The 15,537-nt window shown below is 30.6% G+C and overlaps 1 protein-coding gene across 1 annotated transcript in view; it reads right to left on the bottom strand.

Moving 5' to 3' along the window:
* The window catches only part of LOC110098778, a 50,038-nt gene that overhangs the window by 25,674 nt on the left and 8,827 nt on the right, over window positions 1–15,537 (bottom strand). The window lies entirely within an intron of this gene.

Here is a 15,537-nt window from a genome sequence, read left to right as displayed (position 1 = left end):
GCAGTATTATGATTAGAAGAGTTAGCCATGGATCAAAATTCAAAAGTTTTCAAAAATTAAATTTTATGAATCTTGCTCTGATACCACTTAAAAGTTTTTTAGGATTTTTAAGCCCTTGTGAACTAGCCCAAGGCTAACCAACAGAGCGGGTGAATTGGTGTTTTAATAATTTCTCAAATAAGAATCACAATCTTAAACCAAACCAAGAATCACCACAATAAAATTAAAGTGCAAAAATTAAATGCTGAAAAGTAGTAAGAAAGAATACACAGAATTTTATAATGGTTTGGTCAACATGGCATACATGCACTCCCCGGAGCCTCTTCTCTAATTATTACACTAAACTTAATGGCTCTCCTTTTTCTGATTGTCAAGGAAGATAGGACATCATCCTATATAATTAGTTTAAAATCATTGAGTATTGTCTATAACATCAGCCTGATTGCATGTCTGGATGATGGAAAACTAAACTGACCATCAAGGTTGATTTCATAATTATCCTAGATGATTAGTTCAGAATGTAATATATCATCAAGAACATCACCCTGATTACATGTCTGGATGATGGAAAAATAACTAACCATTCAGGACAATTTGGGATCATCCTGGAAGATTAGTGCAAAATAATACACATTATTGAGAACATCATTGTGGTCGTCTAGGAAGAAACTAAGGTTTGTTTAACTAATAATCCCGAATGATCATCCAAGATGATATAATCGAGCAGTCAAACCTTAATTGCTTTAATTACCAAACAAATTTAAATATATAATTGTATAACATCATCTAGGATGATGTCCAAAAATAAAATATGTCTAAAAAGATCTAGCGTCTGATTCTTTTTTATTTGAGCCTATCATCCAGGATGATGATAAAATCGTTAAGGACAATTTGATTAATTATGGCTAACTTAACTAGGATGCCCTAATTAGGGTTTATATTTTTAACTGATCATCCAGGATGATTTTGGATCATCCCGAACGATATGATCAAAAATAGAAAACTCTAAAATAATTAAAAAAATTTCATGAGTGTGTGTGTAAGGTTACTTAGCATCAGGACCCACTTTATTACAATTGACTCAAGAAAAGGCAAAAATCCTTGATGTGCACTTACAGTCTGACTCACTCCGAGTCTAACCAATCTTGATTTGCAATTGACCTTGTGGACCTAAAACGTTAGTAGGCATGATAGTCATAGAAAAACAAAAGTGTCATAAATGTTTGATATCATCAAAATTCTATTTCATGAATTGAGATTCATAATAAGATTAAGAAATTTTTCTTGGATACTCTAGTGTTAGAAAGTCATATAGAGTGTTTAACAAAAGAACTTGGGTAGTTGAGGGGATCACACATGTTTTATTTGCTGAATTTAGGATTTTGGAAGAGCCAAATTTGGAAGATAATCATTTAGAAAATGACTCCTAAGGGATTGAAAAGATTATTTTGGAATAAAATTTAGAAAAAGAAAATGCTTTGCCTATAGAATTGAAATTTTCTAAAAATCAACCTAAGAAATTGATTTAAGTGAACCTAGTGAGGCTGTTAGGACTAGGCATGGACTTAGCAAAGAGGTTAATCATTTTGCATTTATTTTTATTATTGAACCCACAAATGTTAATCAAGCATTTTCGGATGAATTTTGGATTTTGTTCATGTAAGAAGAGTTGAATCAATTTGTAAGAAATAATGTTTGAGAATTGATTGAGAGGCCAAAGAATTAAAGTGTAGTTGGAACTAAGTGGGAATTTAAAAACAAAATGAATGACTCAAGAGTTGTTGTTAGAAATAAGGCTAGATTGGTGGCTAAAGAGTATAATCAAATTGAAGGGATTGATTTTGAGGAGATTTTTTCCCGTGTAGCAAGATTTGAAATAATTAGAGTTTTATTAGCCTTTGCCTATTTTAGAGGATTTAAATTATTTCAAATGGATGTTAAGAGTGTCTTTTTAAATGGGGTGATACAATATGATGTTTATATTGAGCAACCTCTAGGTTTTGAAAATTTAAAATTTCCTAATCATATTTTTAAATTAAAAGAAGTATTATACGGTTTGAAATAGGTAATTAGGGATTGGTATGAGATGTTAAACACTTTCCTATTAGAGAGATCTTTTATAAAAGGAAGTGTGGATACCATTCTCTTTTTGAATAAATCAAGAGAAGATATACTCATTGTTTAGATATACATTGATGATATCATTTTTTGATCTACAAATAAAAATCTTTGAGATTACTTTTATAAAATAATGAGTAGTGAATTTGAGACGAGCTTAATGGGAGATCTTAATTGTTTTCTTGGTTTTAACATTAAGAAAAATGAGGAAAGAACATTTTGTAGTTAGTCAAAGTACATTAAGGACATTCTCAAGAAGTATGAAATGGACAATGCTAAACTAGTAAGTATACCGATGAGTTTCTTAGTTCAGTTGGATAAGGACCCAAAGGAAAAATCTGTTAATAAAAAAAATTTAGAGGTATAATTGGATCATTACTTTATTTTACTACTAGCAGACCAGATATAATATTTAGTGTATGTTGGTGTGCTGGGTTTCAATCTGATCTAAAAGAATCATATTTGATAATAGTAAAAAAAAATTTAAGATTTCTTTTGGAAACTCAAAACTTAAGAATTTGGTATCATAAGTATAAATCATCATTTGAAATTATTGGATATTCCTATTTAGACTTTATAGATTATAGGGTTTATTGAAATAGTACTTATGGAACTTATCAATTCATAGGAAATTCATTAGTTTCTTGGTCGAGTAGAAAATAAAATTTAATTGCCTTATCTATTGCTGAAGCTAAATATATTGCATTAGGAAGTTATGTGGTACAAGTTCTTTGGTTGAAATAATAGTTGATTGATTTAAGATTTACAATAGACATAATTTTAATTTATTTTGATAACATTAGTATCATTTATATTTCAAAGAATCATATTCAACATTGTAGAACCAAACATATAGACATAAGATATCATTTTATTAAGGATCATATAGCCATAGGAGAAATTGAATTGAATCATGTTTCAACTGAAAATCAACTTATAGATATTTTTACAAAAGCTAGAGCCTTTGACACATTTAGCACCTTATGGACAAGGTTTGGTGTGATTGATCTTAATGCTTAGATAAAATCATCTACAAACTTGATATGTTTTTTATGTGTGTTAGATTTTCTTTTTGTTTTTTTTTTCTTATTTGCGAGTGTTTTTATTTTGGTTTTTATTTTGTGAGTTTTTCTATTTAGACATTTATCACATGTGTAAGGATGATCGATTTTGAGAATTTTTTTTAGTTTTCATTTTCTAAGTGTTTTGTTCATATTATACGAAATGTTTTTGTACTGTATGAATTATGTAGCATATCTTTGATTTGTCTTGGAGTTGAACACATAAATTTATGATCTTTATAAATTTTTGTACTGTACGATGAGGTCATCATATGCATGAATTGTATAGATTCATTTGTACGTTGGATGATTATCTAATTAGAGACAATTTTTATAACTGATTGTACGTACAAAATCAGCTTTTGTCTATACGATCCATATATCAATTTCTATGGGGGATGAAGCTAACCCTCATTAAAAAAATCTTAAATAACTAATTTTCCTTCGTACACTTCATAAATTATGTGTTTATGAAAAGCTGTTTCATTTTGGATGTTTTCATTCATCCATACAAAATTTTTTTCATCCCGTACGATCTGAAGATCGTAGGTATGAAGCCATTTTTGTACTGTACGATGGGTCATTTTTCTTTAAATAGGAGGGCCATTGAAATCATTTTCATTCACTTTCAAACCCTTCTTGAATCCTTTTAGAGGCTCCGACCTAAGAATGGCAAGCTCTACTAAATGCTCTCGAGTTACTAAGGGATCATCATCTAGTGGTGATAATGACAACTTTTTGTCAAGGGATAATGAGGATGCTTTCTATAGGTATATAGCTGCCAAAATCACTCCTCTAGACTCCTCATCCAAGATGACATCCATTTTTTCTATCATACCTTTTTTTGCTTCAATTCAGTTCTCTTTTATTTTAACCTTGATCTATGCCTAACAAGGTGACCTTTCACTATTTTCTAGCAAACATGAGATTCAGTGAGGATGAAACTGGGATTACTTCTTTTATCAAAAAATAATGTGTGGAAATTACAAAGGAAGATTTAGGATTTTTTCTTCATATAAGGAGTCACGGCATTAAAGCTCACACCTTAACCTCTAAATTTGATTATGTCTAGTCTCAGATCAATAAAACTCCTAGAGGTGTAACCCAAGTTTGTCACTTAGCTAGAGTCTATACATTGAGCCAAAATGCCAAGATCATCCAACATTTCTTAAAAACTTCAATCATTCCTAAGGCTGGTGATAACATAAATCAGATTCCTCTTCTGTCAACCGTTACATATTTGATCATGACTGAACAACCTATTGATGAGGCCTAACTCACCTTGAATTACATTCATAACCTTACTGAAATTGGGATTCCTCATTATAAGAGGAAGAAAAATATTGCTCTAGGATACTTAGTGATATACATTTTAGACAAGAAGTACCACATTATTCATCCTGATCCTCCCACTGTAATGCTAATTTTTTTACCGATGGATCTTTTCAATCTCTGTTTGGAAGAAATGAGAGTTCCAGTGAGGATACTAAGGGAGAAGGGAGACCACCTACACCTGCTCAGGGACATGATCAGAATTACTTTCAAGAAATGGTCCACCGATTTGATCGATTGGAGACTCATTTTGATCAATGTTTTGATCAAATTAAAACTCATCTAAACCAGCAGGATGCAAGGTACTAAGAAGATATGGAGTGGATCCGAGGTCAGTTTGACTCGGTGAACACAAATGTAGCTATGATGAATAGCTATTTCTCAGTCTTCAACTAGCCTCCTCCTCCAGATCAGTGCCCTTTTAAGTTTTAGATGTACTTCTTTATCGTTTCCTTTGCTAGTACTTTACTTATGATGACTTCATATTTGTGATGTGATGTTATATTTTCTTTTAGATGATGTTTGTTGTTAGTTGTAAAGTTTTTTGGTGTGATGTTGTTTTGGAGTATTATCAATTGATATCATTGTACTGATATTTTTAAATCCTTTTTGATATCAATGAAAAATGATATGTTTTGTGAATTTGTTTTTGTTTTATTTTGAAATGTTAGTTTGCCTATATAAAAGGCCTTTTGTATTTGATCTAAATTATGTTATAAATTAACTTGTATTAAAAAATTAATTTCATTATGAAATCTAGTTTTCTAAAAATTTAAATTAATTTATAACCCAATTAAGTTATGAATATCAATTTCATGTTCTTTTAAGAAAAATAGAATTAGAATATTATTATTGAAATATTCATGTCTTATTATTATTATTTTGAAAATATTTTTTTTATTATCAGAGAAGTTTGATTTTAGATTATTGATTTTGGAAAGACCAAATAAAAAAAGGAGTATATCAAAAGAAATGTACAGTGTGTATAAAAATCGAAAGAATGCGCAATGATTCACAATGTGAAAAGAGACACAAACTTAACCCAAATAGAAAAAGATGCACAAAATGTGCCATAAATATTTGAAAATATAAGCAATGTCGCAAACTAAAAGTTTTTATGTATTATGTTCATTCCACTATCCTTTAATCTTTAATTCAAATCAATATAATGTTCAATTATATTTTATATTGAAAATTGAAATTAACTAATCTTCATTTCATCATTCATGTAATAATCATCCTTATTTAATTGTCTAGAATGGATCATGATCCTGATTAACACTTTTCTTATCTAAGTTGTTCTTTATTTTAAAATTTTTGAATCTTTCATTTTTGTCTTGTAAAATTACTTTTCTTATTGTAATTATTTTATAATAATTTTTAAGATAACTACTTTTGGTTTATCATTTGAAAACTTTCGTTTCTATTTTTTTTCTCTTTTTGTTGTTGTAAAAAATGGGAGAAGTAATATTGTGTTTGAGTTCTTGTATTTGAGTTTTTATTGTTGTTTGTGTTTCTGTGATTGTAGTATTTTTATAGTGTTTTATGTGTTTGGTATTTTGTGTGTTTGTGTTTTAAAAATTTTAAAAAAATTTACTCTTCATGGAAAATCCGCATATTAAAAAATGTTTATTCATTTAGGGGGAGCTAAGGAGAAATTTAGGGTACAAATGTTAACTCAAATAATAATTGTTTTGCCATCATAAAAAAGAAGGAGATTGATGAGATTATTGCTATTTAGTTTTTCGATTGTTGATATTCTTGTAATATGTGTATTTTTTATGATTTCAAATATTATTGTTTTTCTTACTATTTCTTCTAACATATTTTGGATGTATTACTTTTATTATTTATATGTACTAATAATTCAGAAAAATCATACTCCTGATTATTGAAGACTTTAAATCAGATTAGATTATGATTCACTATAAATGGAGTATGTATTTTTTATTTTATTGAGTATGAGAGAGTGTGATTGTAATTGAGTAAATGTGCACACACACATTGGGGGAGTGATTAAAAGTTATAATTTTTTAAATTAATCATACTGTATGATTTCATTTTATACGTGACAATTTGTTAAGTTATTCACTCCTGCGAGTAGTTGAAAGAATGAGAGAAGAAAATTTTTCTAAGTACTGATCGTACTGTACGAAGGGTTCTTCATACATAAGATGTCTAGTGTATGAAAAGAACGCGTCCTTTTTCATACCAACAAATTTAAATCTTTTCTTGAACTGATCATATAGTATGATATATTGTTTGTATAAATGACGTCCAGAGTACGAATTAGACGGGTCCATTTTTGTCCCAATGAATCCCATACTTTTCTAAAATGATCATACTATATGATATTTAGTTCGTATAGATGACATCCAGAGTACGAATAAGACGGGTCCCTTTTCATCCCGATGAATGCCAAATTTTTTTGAATGGTTTGTATTGTACAATGTCTTGTTCATATAGAAGATGTCCAGAATACCAAAATGTAGCATACCTTTTCGTCCCGATGAAGTTGAAAATTTTTTTACTGTTCATACAGTACGAACAAGGTTCATACTGGACAATCATCGTGTATAAAAATATTTTGTACAGGTTCGTATGTAACAATTTTTGAACTGTTTGTACGTATAGAAATATGATCATAATGTATGATTGTATACGCTCAAAATGGAAAATTTCAATTTTCTGTATGATTTTTGTATCTTTCATATAAAAGGTCCGTAGAAACTGACGTAAAAAGAATTGTTCTTCATGATTTTTCAAGAGAAAGTGAAAGAGTTTTATGGGAGAGTGTTTGAGAGAGTGTTCTTGAAAGTGGTGTGTGAAGGGATCACAAGGTTGCTCAAAGGTAAGAATCTCTTTTAGTTTTTTGATTACTACTCTTGATTTCTTCTTTCTAGTTGCTCAAGATAATATCTTTGAAGAAGATCTAATACTATGTCGAAATTAAGAGGGTATGAATAGATAAAGGTACTCTACCGACACTTGGAGGGTGTGAACAAACAACAATATTCTACTGACACTTGAAGGGTGTGAACAAACGATGGTACTCTGTCGACACTTGGAGGGTGTGAATAGATTACGGTACTCTGCCGACACTTGGAGAGTGTGAAAGGATGACGGTACTCTGCCACACAGGGGATAGGTGGAAGAAAGGAAAATTGTAAAGGCTTCAACTCCATGTTGTGGGGATAAAAGGAGAGTCACTTTTTGTAATAGTGCAATACCTATAGAGGGAGTCTTCAGGGAGTTGGCGTATGTCTTGCTGGACCAAACCACTATAAATTCTTGTGTTCATTTTTATTTCCTTATTTTTAATTTTCTGCACTTTAGTATTTGTTATTGAAAATTTTAATTTTTCAAAAATTACAAAAATCAATTTTCTATTAAAAATCTAAGAAAATTTTAAATTACCAATTCACCCCCCTCTTGATTAGCCTTGGGACAATTGCATAGGTTTAACAACCTATACGGACTTTTCACCTCTAACCTTAGTATTAATATCATGGGTAAGTTTGTGAGCAAGAAACACATTATCAGAAATAGCTCTTCCTTTTACAAATGTTGTTTGATTAGGAGAGATAATTTTAGGGAGGAAGAGAGTAAATATACCCATTAATATTTTAGAGCTAAGTTTATTAAGAAAGGAACAAAGGCTAATAGGACTAAAATCTGCCCAATAATAGGTATCCTCTTTTTTAGAAATCAGGGTTATAGAAGTAGAAGAGAAGAACTTAGGATAAGGTTTACCCAGAAAGAAATCCCTTACAGCCTCAACCAAATTCCCCTGAATGATTTCCCAGGTTTTTAAAAAAAATTTGATAGTGAAACCATTGAGCCCCATCATAGAGTAAGAGTTCATACCAATAAGAGTATCAAAAATTTCCTTCGTAGTAGGTAGTTGAGAAAGAAAGATATTATCCAAATCAAAGATTAAAGAGGGAATGCGATGCAGGTGATTAATAATTTCATAAATGAATTTTTTATTAAAGAGGTTACAAAAGTATTTCAGATTAGAGGTAGCGATAAGATCATCTTGAGTATAAGAGGATCCATCAAGCAAATCAATTTTATGAATGTGATTAATGGCCCTTTTGTTTTTGACAAGTCCATGGAAATACTTAGTGTTCCCCTTCTTACAAGAATTTAAAAGCAACATTTTTTCACCAAAAGGTTTCCTCTTATTCCTGAAAGTTATAGAGAAGGCCTATAACAACTTGGAGAAGTTGGAGATTATAAATAATGGGGTTGCATTGATAAAGAGTATCCAAATATTGAACTTATTCTCAGCATTCTTAATATTGGAAAATAGGTTCTTAAGAAGATTTTTTTCCACCAATTCAATTTTTTCTTAAGCATTTTAAGTTTAGACCAAATCTATTCATACCCACGATGTTATCCTCATGATGTAAAGGAGCACGCTAGTTGATCTCTATCTTGTTGTTGAAAGAATTATCAAAAAGCCATATATTTTAAAAGCTAAAAATAGATGGATATGAAGAGCTATGTTTATTTTATATTGAATCTTAATTAGGTTGCTAAACCTAAGCTAATGTCCTAAGGCTAACCAAGAGGGGGGGGGGTGAATTGGTAATTTTAAAAATTACTCTTGGATTTAAAAAATTGAAAACCTTTAAAGATTCATAATAAGTTAATTGATAATATTTGAAAACAAAATTTTAAACCATAGAATAAAAATTTGCGGTAAATAAAATGCAGAAATTTAAATGACACAAAGATTTATAGTGGTTCGGTCAAACACGACCTACATCCACTCCCTAAAAACTCCCTCTTCATGTATTGCACTACTACCAAAAATGACTCTCCTTTTTCTCCCACAACAAGGTAGAGAAGCCTTTATAAAATTCTCATCCACCAATCCCCAGTGCGGCAGAGAACCGTCATCCTTTCACACTCTCCAAGTGTAGGCAGAGAATCGTCATCCTTTTACACTCTCCAAGTGTTGGCAGAGAACCGTCGGCTGTTTACACTCTCTAAGTGTCGGTAGAGAACTGTCATCCTTTCCTACCCTCCAAGTGTTGGTAGAGAACTGTATCTTCTTCAAAGATCTTCTCACGAGCAATCTAGAAAGACAAGAGGAAGAGATCCTTACGTTTGAGTAACCTTGTGAACTCTTCACACTCCATTTGCAAGAAATATCTCTCAAACACTCTCTCTTTCAATTGCCCTTGAAGAATCATGAAGACTAGACCTTTTACGTCAGTTTTAGTGGATCTTTTATACAAAAGACACTAAAAACTGTCTAGAAAACTAAATTTTACAAATTTTTAGCGTAACCGATTGTACAATACGATCAAATTTTGTATATACGAACAATTCAATTAATATCGCATATGAACCTATTATGAATCAATACGAAATCATTTCCTACCCGATCATCATCTGATATGAACCAAGTTCGTCGGGGACGAATAGTCAGAAAATTTTCAAAATTCATTTATACGAAAAGGAACCCCAATATTTCATACTCTGGATGGCATACGTATGATGATGTCATCATCCAATATGACTAGTTATAAAAATTTTTCAAGTTCATTTGAACGAAACGTCAGGACGAAAATAGACCTCACATTTTCGTACTCTGTAAAGCATGTACGAACATGATCCATACATAGAAAAAATAATTTTGAGCTAGAATGTATATGTCAATTTCTTACTCATTAAAGAATGTACGAACTGGGTTCTTACAATACAATCCATACTTAGAAAAAATATTTTTGACCAAGAATGGATCCGTCAATTTTGTACTTGGAAAGCATGTATGAACTGGGTTCGTAAACTAGATCCTTACTTAGAAAAAAATATTTTTGACCGAGAATAGACCCATCAATTTTGTACTCTTGAAGGCATGTATGAACTAGGTTTGTACAGCATCATTCATACTTAAAAAAAAAAATTCATTTCTATTTGTTCGACTACTCGTTGGGAAAAATAACTGATCAGATCGTTCCATATGAACGAATATTGTACAGTATGATCAATTTAAAAAATTAGAATTTGAAACTCTCCTCCAGTTTATAAGTGTGTGCTCAGTTACTCAATTATAATCACACTCTCTCAGACTCAATAAAATGGAAAATACATACTTCAATTATAATAAACCCTAAACGATCTTGATTTAAAGTCTTCAACAATCCGGAGTATGCTTTTCCTAAAATATTAGTAAACACAAGAGAAAAATAATTCTTCCAAAATATATTAGGAGAAATAATAATCAAAGTAATAATACTTGGAATCATAAAAAATATAAAAGTTGCAAGAAAATCAAACAGGCAAAAACAAAGTAGCAACTATCTCAACAATCTCCCCCTTTTTGATGATGGTAAAACAATTATTGTTTAAATAAAATTGAATACCCTATATTTCTCCTTAACTCTCCCTAAATGAATAAGCATGTGAATTTAAGGGAATTTTTTTATGAAAAAATCAATATTTGTTATTTTCATAAACATACACAAAATACATAAACAGAAAAAAATAAAACAAACAAACACTAACAAACCAAACAATCAAATGTAAAAATCAAAGGCAAATATTAAAAGCAAACATCAAAAGCAAACAATATTTCTCCTCCTATTTGACAACAAAAAAAGGAGAAAAAGTTGAAATAAAATAAATCATATGAGAAACATTTAATAATTGATCTTGAAAGAGATTGAATTATAATTTCAATAACAAGATTAATGTCCATTAGATAAAAAATAAACATTTAAATTATTTAAATTAAAATGCGACATAAACAAGAAAAATAAATTAAGGTCATGAAATATTCTAGATAATTAGATAAGGAGAATTATTGCAAAAATGATGAAATGCAAATTAGTTAAATTCAATTTCTAATAAAAAATATAATTGAATATTATATTGATTTGAATTTAAAGATTAAACGATAAAGGAAAGAACATATTCAATAAATTACATTGCACACCTTTTTCAATAATTTGTGGCACACATTGTGCATCTTTTTTGTATTTTAGCTAATTTTGTATCTCTTTTCAATTTGCGAGCTATTGCGTATTCTTTTGATTTTTTGTACACTTATACATTTCTCCATTTTTTAATTGATATTTCCAAAATAAATAATATAAAAACTCAAAGTTCTCTAAGTACAAAGATAATCATATTGAAAATAGAAATAAAAAATAATAAGATATTAAAATTGCAATAATAATATTTAAACTATGTATGCCTAAAAAGAACATGAGATTGATAGCCTTAACTTGATCGAGTTATAAATTAACTTATATTTTTGAAAAATTAAATTTCATAATAAATTAATTTTTATGTTGCTGTTCATGTTATAACACTTTTTAGATCAATTAAGTCAGGATTATAATATAGGCAAATTAACATTTCAAATAAAAAATAAAATTAACTAAATAAAATAAGACATTTTTTATTGATATCGATATGAAGATCTAATACAATAAAGCATATCTGATATCAATATCATATATCTTAAAACAGGATAACATAATAATATAAAAGATCTAAAATAAGACAAGTACACATAACATCAAAAACATCACAAAGATAATCACATCTGAAAGGACTGACAAAGACAATACACAAGAAGTACATCTAGAATCTGAGGGGCCCTGGTCTAAAGGAAGCTGGGTGAAGATAGAAAATAGCTATTCATCATACCTATGTTAGTGTTCACATATTCAAACTGTCCTCGAATCCATCCCATGTCTTACTGGTACTGAGCATCTTGCTGGTTTAGGTGAGTCTGAATTTGATCAAAGCGCTCATCAAAATGACTCTCTAGTCGATCAAAGAACTGGACCATCTCCTGAAAAAATAAGTCCATGTGCAGGTATAGGTTTAGGTGCTGATTGAAAGTGCTCAGATGACACTAGAAAGTGCTTTGATACCACTTGAAAGTTCGTTAGGGATGTTAGGCCCTTATGAACTAGCCCAAGGCTAATTAAGAGAGAGGTGAATTGGTTGTTAAAGATCTTTTAAAATAAAACTACAAACTAAAATCACTATAAAAAAATCAATAATGTGGAAATTAAATGAGGAAGCAATAATAAGAAAAGAACACACCGAATTTATAGTGGTTCGGTCAAACCTTGACCTACGTCCACCTCTTGGAGGCACCCTCCAAGTATTGCACTAAACTAAGTGTCTCTTTTTTAGCCCCCACAGCTAGGCAGAGAAGCCCTTACAAATTCACTTCCACCTTCCCCGGTGCGGCGGAGACGCCGGGTCCTTTGACAACAAAGAGATCTTCTTCTTTGGTGAACTTCCCTTAAGATAAGCCTTGAATCCGATGGTATTCAAGTGCGAGCTTTCCAGAGCAATCATGTAGAACCCTCTCCACACTCCTTTGAGTCCCCCCTCACAGGATCTTCTCCTTCTCTCAAACTCCAACATTTCCTCACTCCCTTTCAAGCTCTCTTTTCAAGTTTTCCCCAAAAGAACGAAGCTACAATGGCTGTCAAAGACACTTATAAAGTGTTATGTTATAGCTTAAATAGAAGATCTCATTAATGCTAGTTTCCGACATTATCATCCAGGACGATACTAATATCGTCCTGTAAGCCCAATTAGCCAGGACGATTTGAGACGATCAGAAGAAGTTTGTTCATATCATCCAGGATGATAATATATCATCTTGGACGATCAGAACAAATCATGGAATATCGTCCGGAACATCGCCTTGAAAAAGAGCTATTTGAGGTCCAATCGTCCATCATATCGTCCAGGACGATCTGGCGATCGTCCAGGACGATTTGATCGTGCAATCAAGTCATAATTATTTTCCTTAAATTCCAGAAAACTTTTGAAAAAATTGTCCTGGATCATCCTGGACGATATTTTATAGTCCTGGATGATCCACCTGGATGATGTCCAAAAATAAATAACTCCTAAATAGATCTGGCAACAGATTCTTTCTGTTTTGAGCCTATCGTCCTGGACAATACAAAATCGTCTAGGACGACGTGTTTTGCATAATGACAGCTGCTTTAATGAGGACGCCCTAATTATGGTTTCTGCTTTTGAACAGATCGTCCAGTCTGATATAAATATCATCCTGGACGATGTTACCAAAAATAGTTAACTCTAGGAAATAGTCAGAAAATCTTCCAAGTTACAAAGCATCAGGAGCCACGCCAAATACAGTAGACTTAAGAAAGAAAAAAGTGTACAAACTACTTAGACCTAGTCTACCAAATCTTGAGCTTGTTCCAAATTGCAGTCTGATCGTGTGGACCTGAAATTTTAGTAAATAAGGCCGTCGTAGAGAAATAGAAGTGTTTGTTATCATCAAAATCATAAATCATGAAAATAGATCCGCAATAATCTCCCCCTTTTTTATGATGGAAAACATTTTAATTTGAATTTTAAAAAGGGATATTTTCTCCTAATCTCCCCATCACTAAAATAATACTTTAAAAATAAGGGAGATAAAAATGTTTTTGTTATTTTTTAAATTTTTGAATAAAAGATACAAATACGATAATAGTACAAAAATTCAACAATATGTTCTCCCACTTTGACATTATCAAAAAGATAGGAGGCACAAACAAAAACAAAATGACAAAAAATGTTCCCTAATCTAGTGAAAAACAAATATTCTTAAAATGAGAAAGTTATCTCTTTGTTTTAATCAAAAACTTAGTAGAATTATATTGACAATGCATGGCCCAAAAAAGGTTAGAAATTCAGAGTTTGATAATCCCAACTCAAGTTCTTTTAAAGGCTCTAAAACTTTTTAATCCAATATCCAAATCAATGAATAAACGAGAAAAAGAAACATTAATTTTTCAAAACTCCTTTCATAAAACATATCTAATAGAAGATCAATGCACGAATTGCTGAATCAGGAATCAAGATTTTCAAGCACAAGTTTCGAGCATATACAGGATTTTTTTAGGCTTTTAGTAGTATAAGAAAAATATGCATTTTTTTGTGGGCTCATTTTATTCCCTTTATCACTTGAATGTCTCTTTGAGCATCTTTTGATTTTTAATACACTTTGTGTATTATTTTTTTTTAATTTGGCATCATTGTGCATCTTTTGGTTTGGCATCATTGGCCACTTTTTTTTTATTACTTTCAAAAAATATGCTTTCTTTCTTATATTTTCAAAACTAAAGTAAACCCAAATTATTGACAACACGAACATCTTGATTAAGAAAATTTTAAGGTTGATTCAACAGTCTTGCAAAAGATTTCTATGTGATAGAAACAATGTAGGGAGATGAAAAAAAAATAGTTTCAAAATCCAATTTAAAATATGATGAAGATTTTGACTCAAAAGTAAAACAACCTTTTTAAGAAGAGAGAAAGAGAAATAAAATCATGAGTTCCCTTCCTCTGACTATTTTAGAGAAGTCAATCACAACTTACCAAAGATTTCAAGATAAAACAGGAAGTAAATTTTTTATTTTTAGAAAAGTGAATGTGTGTGTTAATTAGAGAAAAAATTTCACGAAACAAAAAAAATTCAAAGAATAAACAAAAATAAAAACACAAAATAAAAATAAAAAAAATAAAAAACTAAAAACAAAACACAACACAAACACACAAACAAGGCTTTTAATCATTATCTTTCTCTTGGTCCGATTCTTCAGAAACTAAGTCTGCCCAGGAGATTTTTTGCTTTTCATTATTTCTCCAGTTTAATTTGCTTCGCCTTACGCTTTTCTTTCATAGGAAGAATTCTTAAATTAGGGCACTGATTTTTCATATGTCCAGACTTCCTGCATTGAAAGTAAGTAACGTTAGAATAAATATTAACATCCTTACTATTTTACCTTTATTGCACTTTTGTTGATGCTTATGCTTTGGTGAGCTTTTTGATTTTCTTGACAAGTCATTGCATTCGTCACCAACTAAGCTATCTTTTTCCGTATAGTATGCTTTTAGAACAATAGTTTCTCCTGCATCCACAAGTCTTTGACCCAAACTTTGCTCATAGACAATGAGTGAGCCAATCAAATTATCAATAGAATAATCATTCAAATCTTTTGATTCACAAATAGCAATT

The sequence above is a fragment of the Dendrobium catenatum genome, unplaced genomic scaffold (genome assembly GCF_001605985.2).
Source record: "Dendrobium catenatum unplaced genomic scaffold, ASM160598v2 fragScaff_scaffold_740, whole genome shotgun sequence".
In the NCBI taxonomy this organism is placed as follows: Eukaryota; Viridiplantae; Streptophyta; class Magnoliopsida; order Asparagales; family Orchidaceae; genus Dendrobium; species Dendrobium catenatum.
This window is presented reverse-complemented; position numbering and strand designations above follow the sequence as displayed.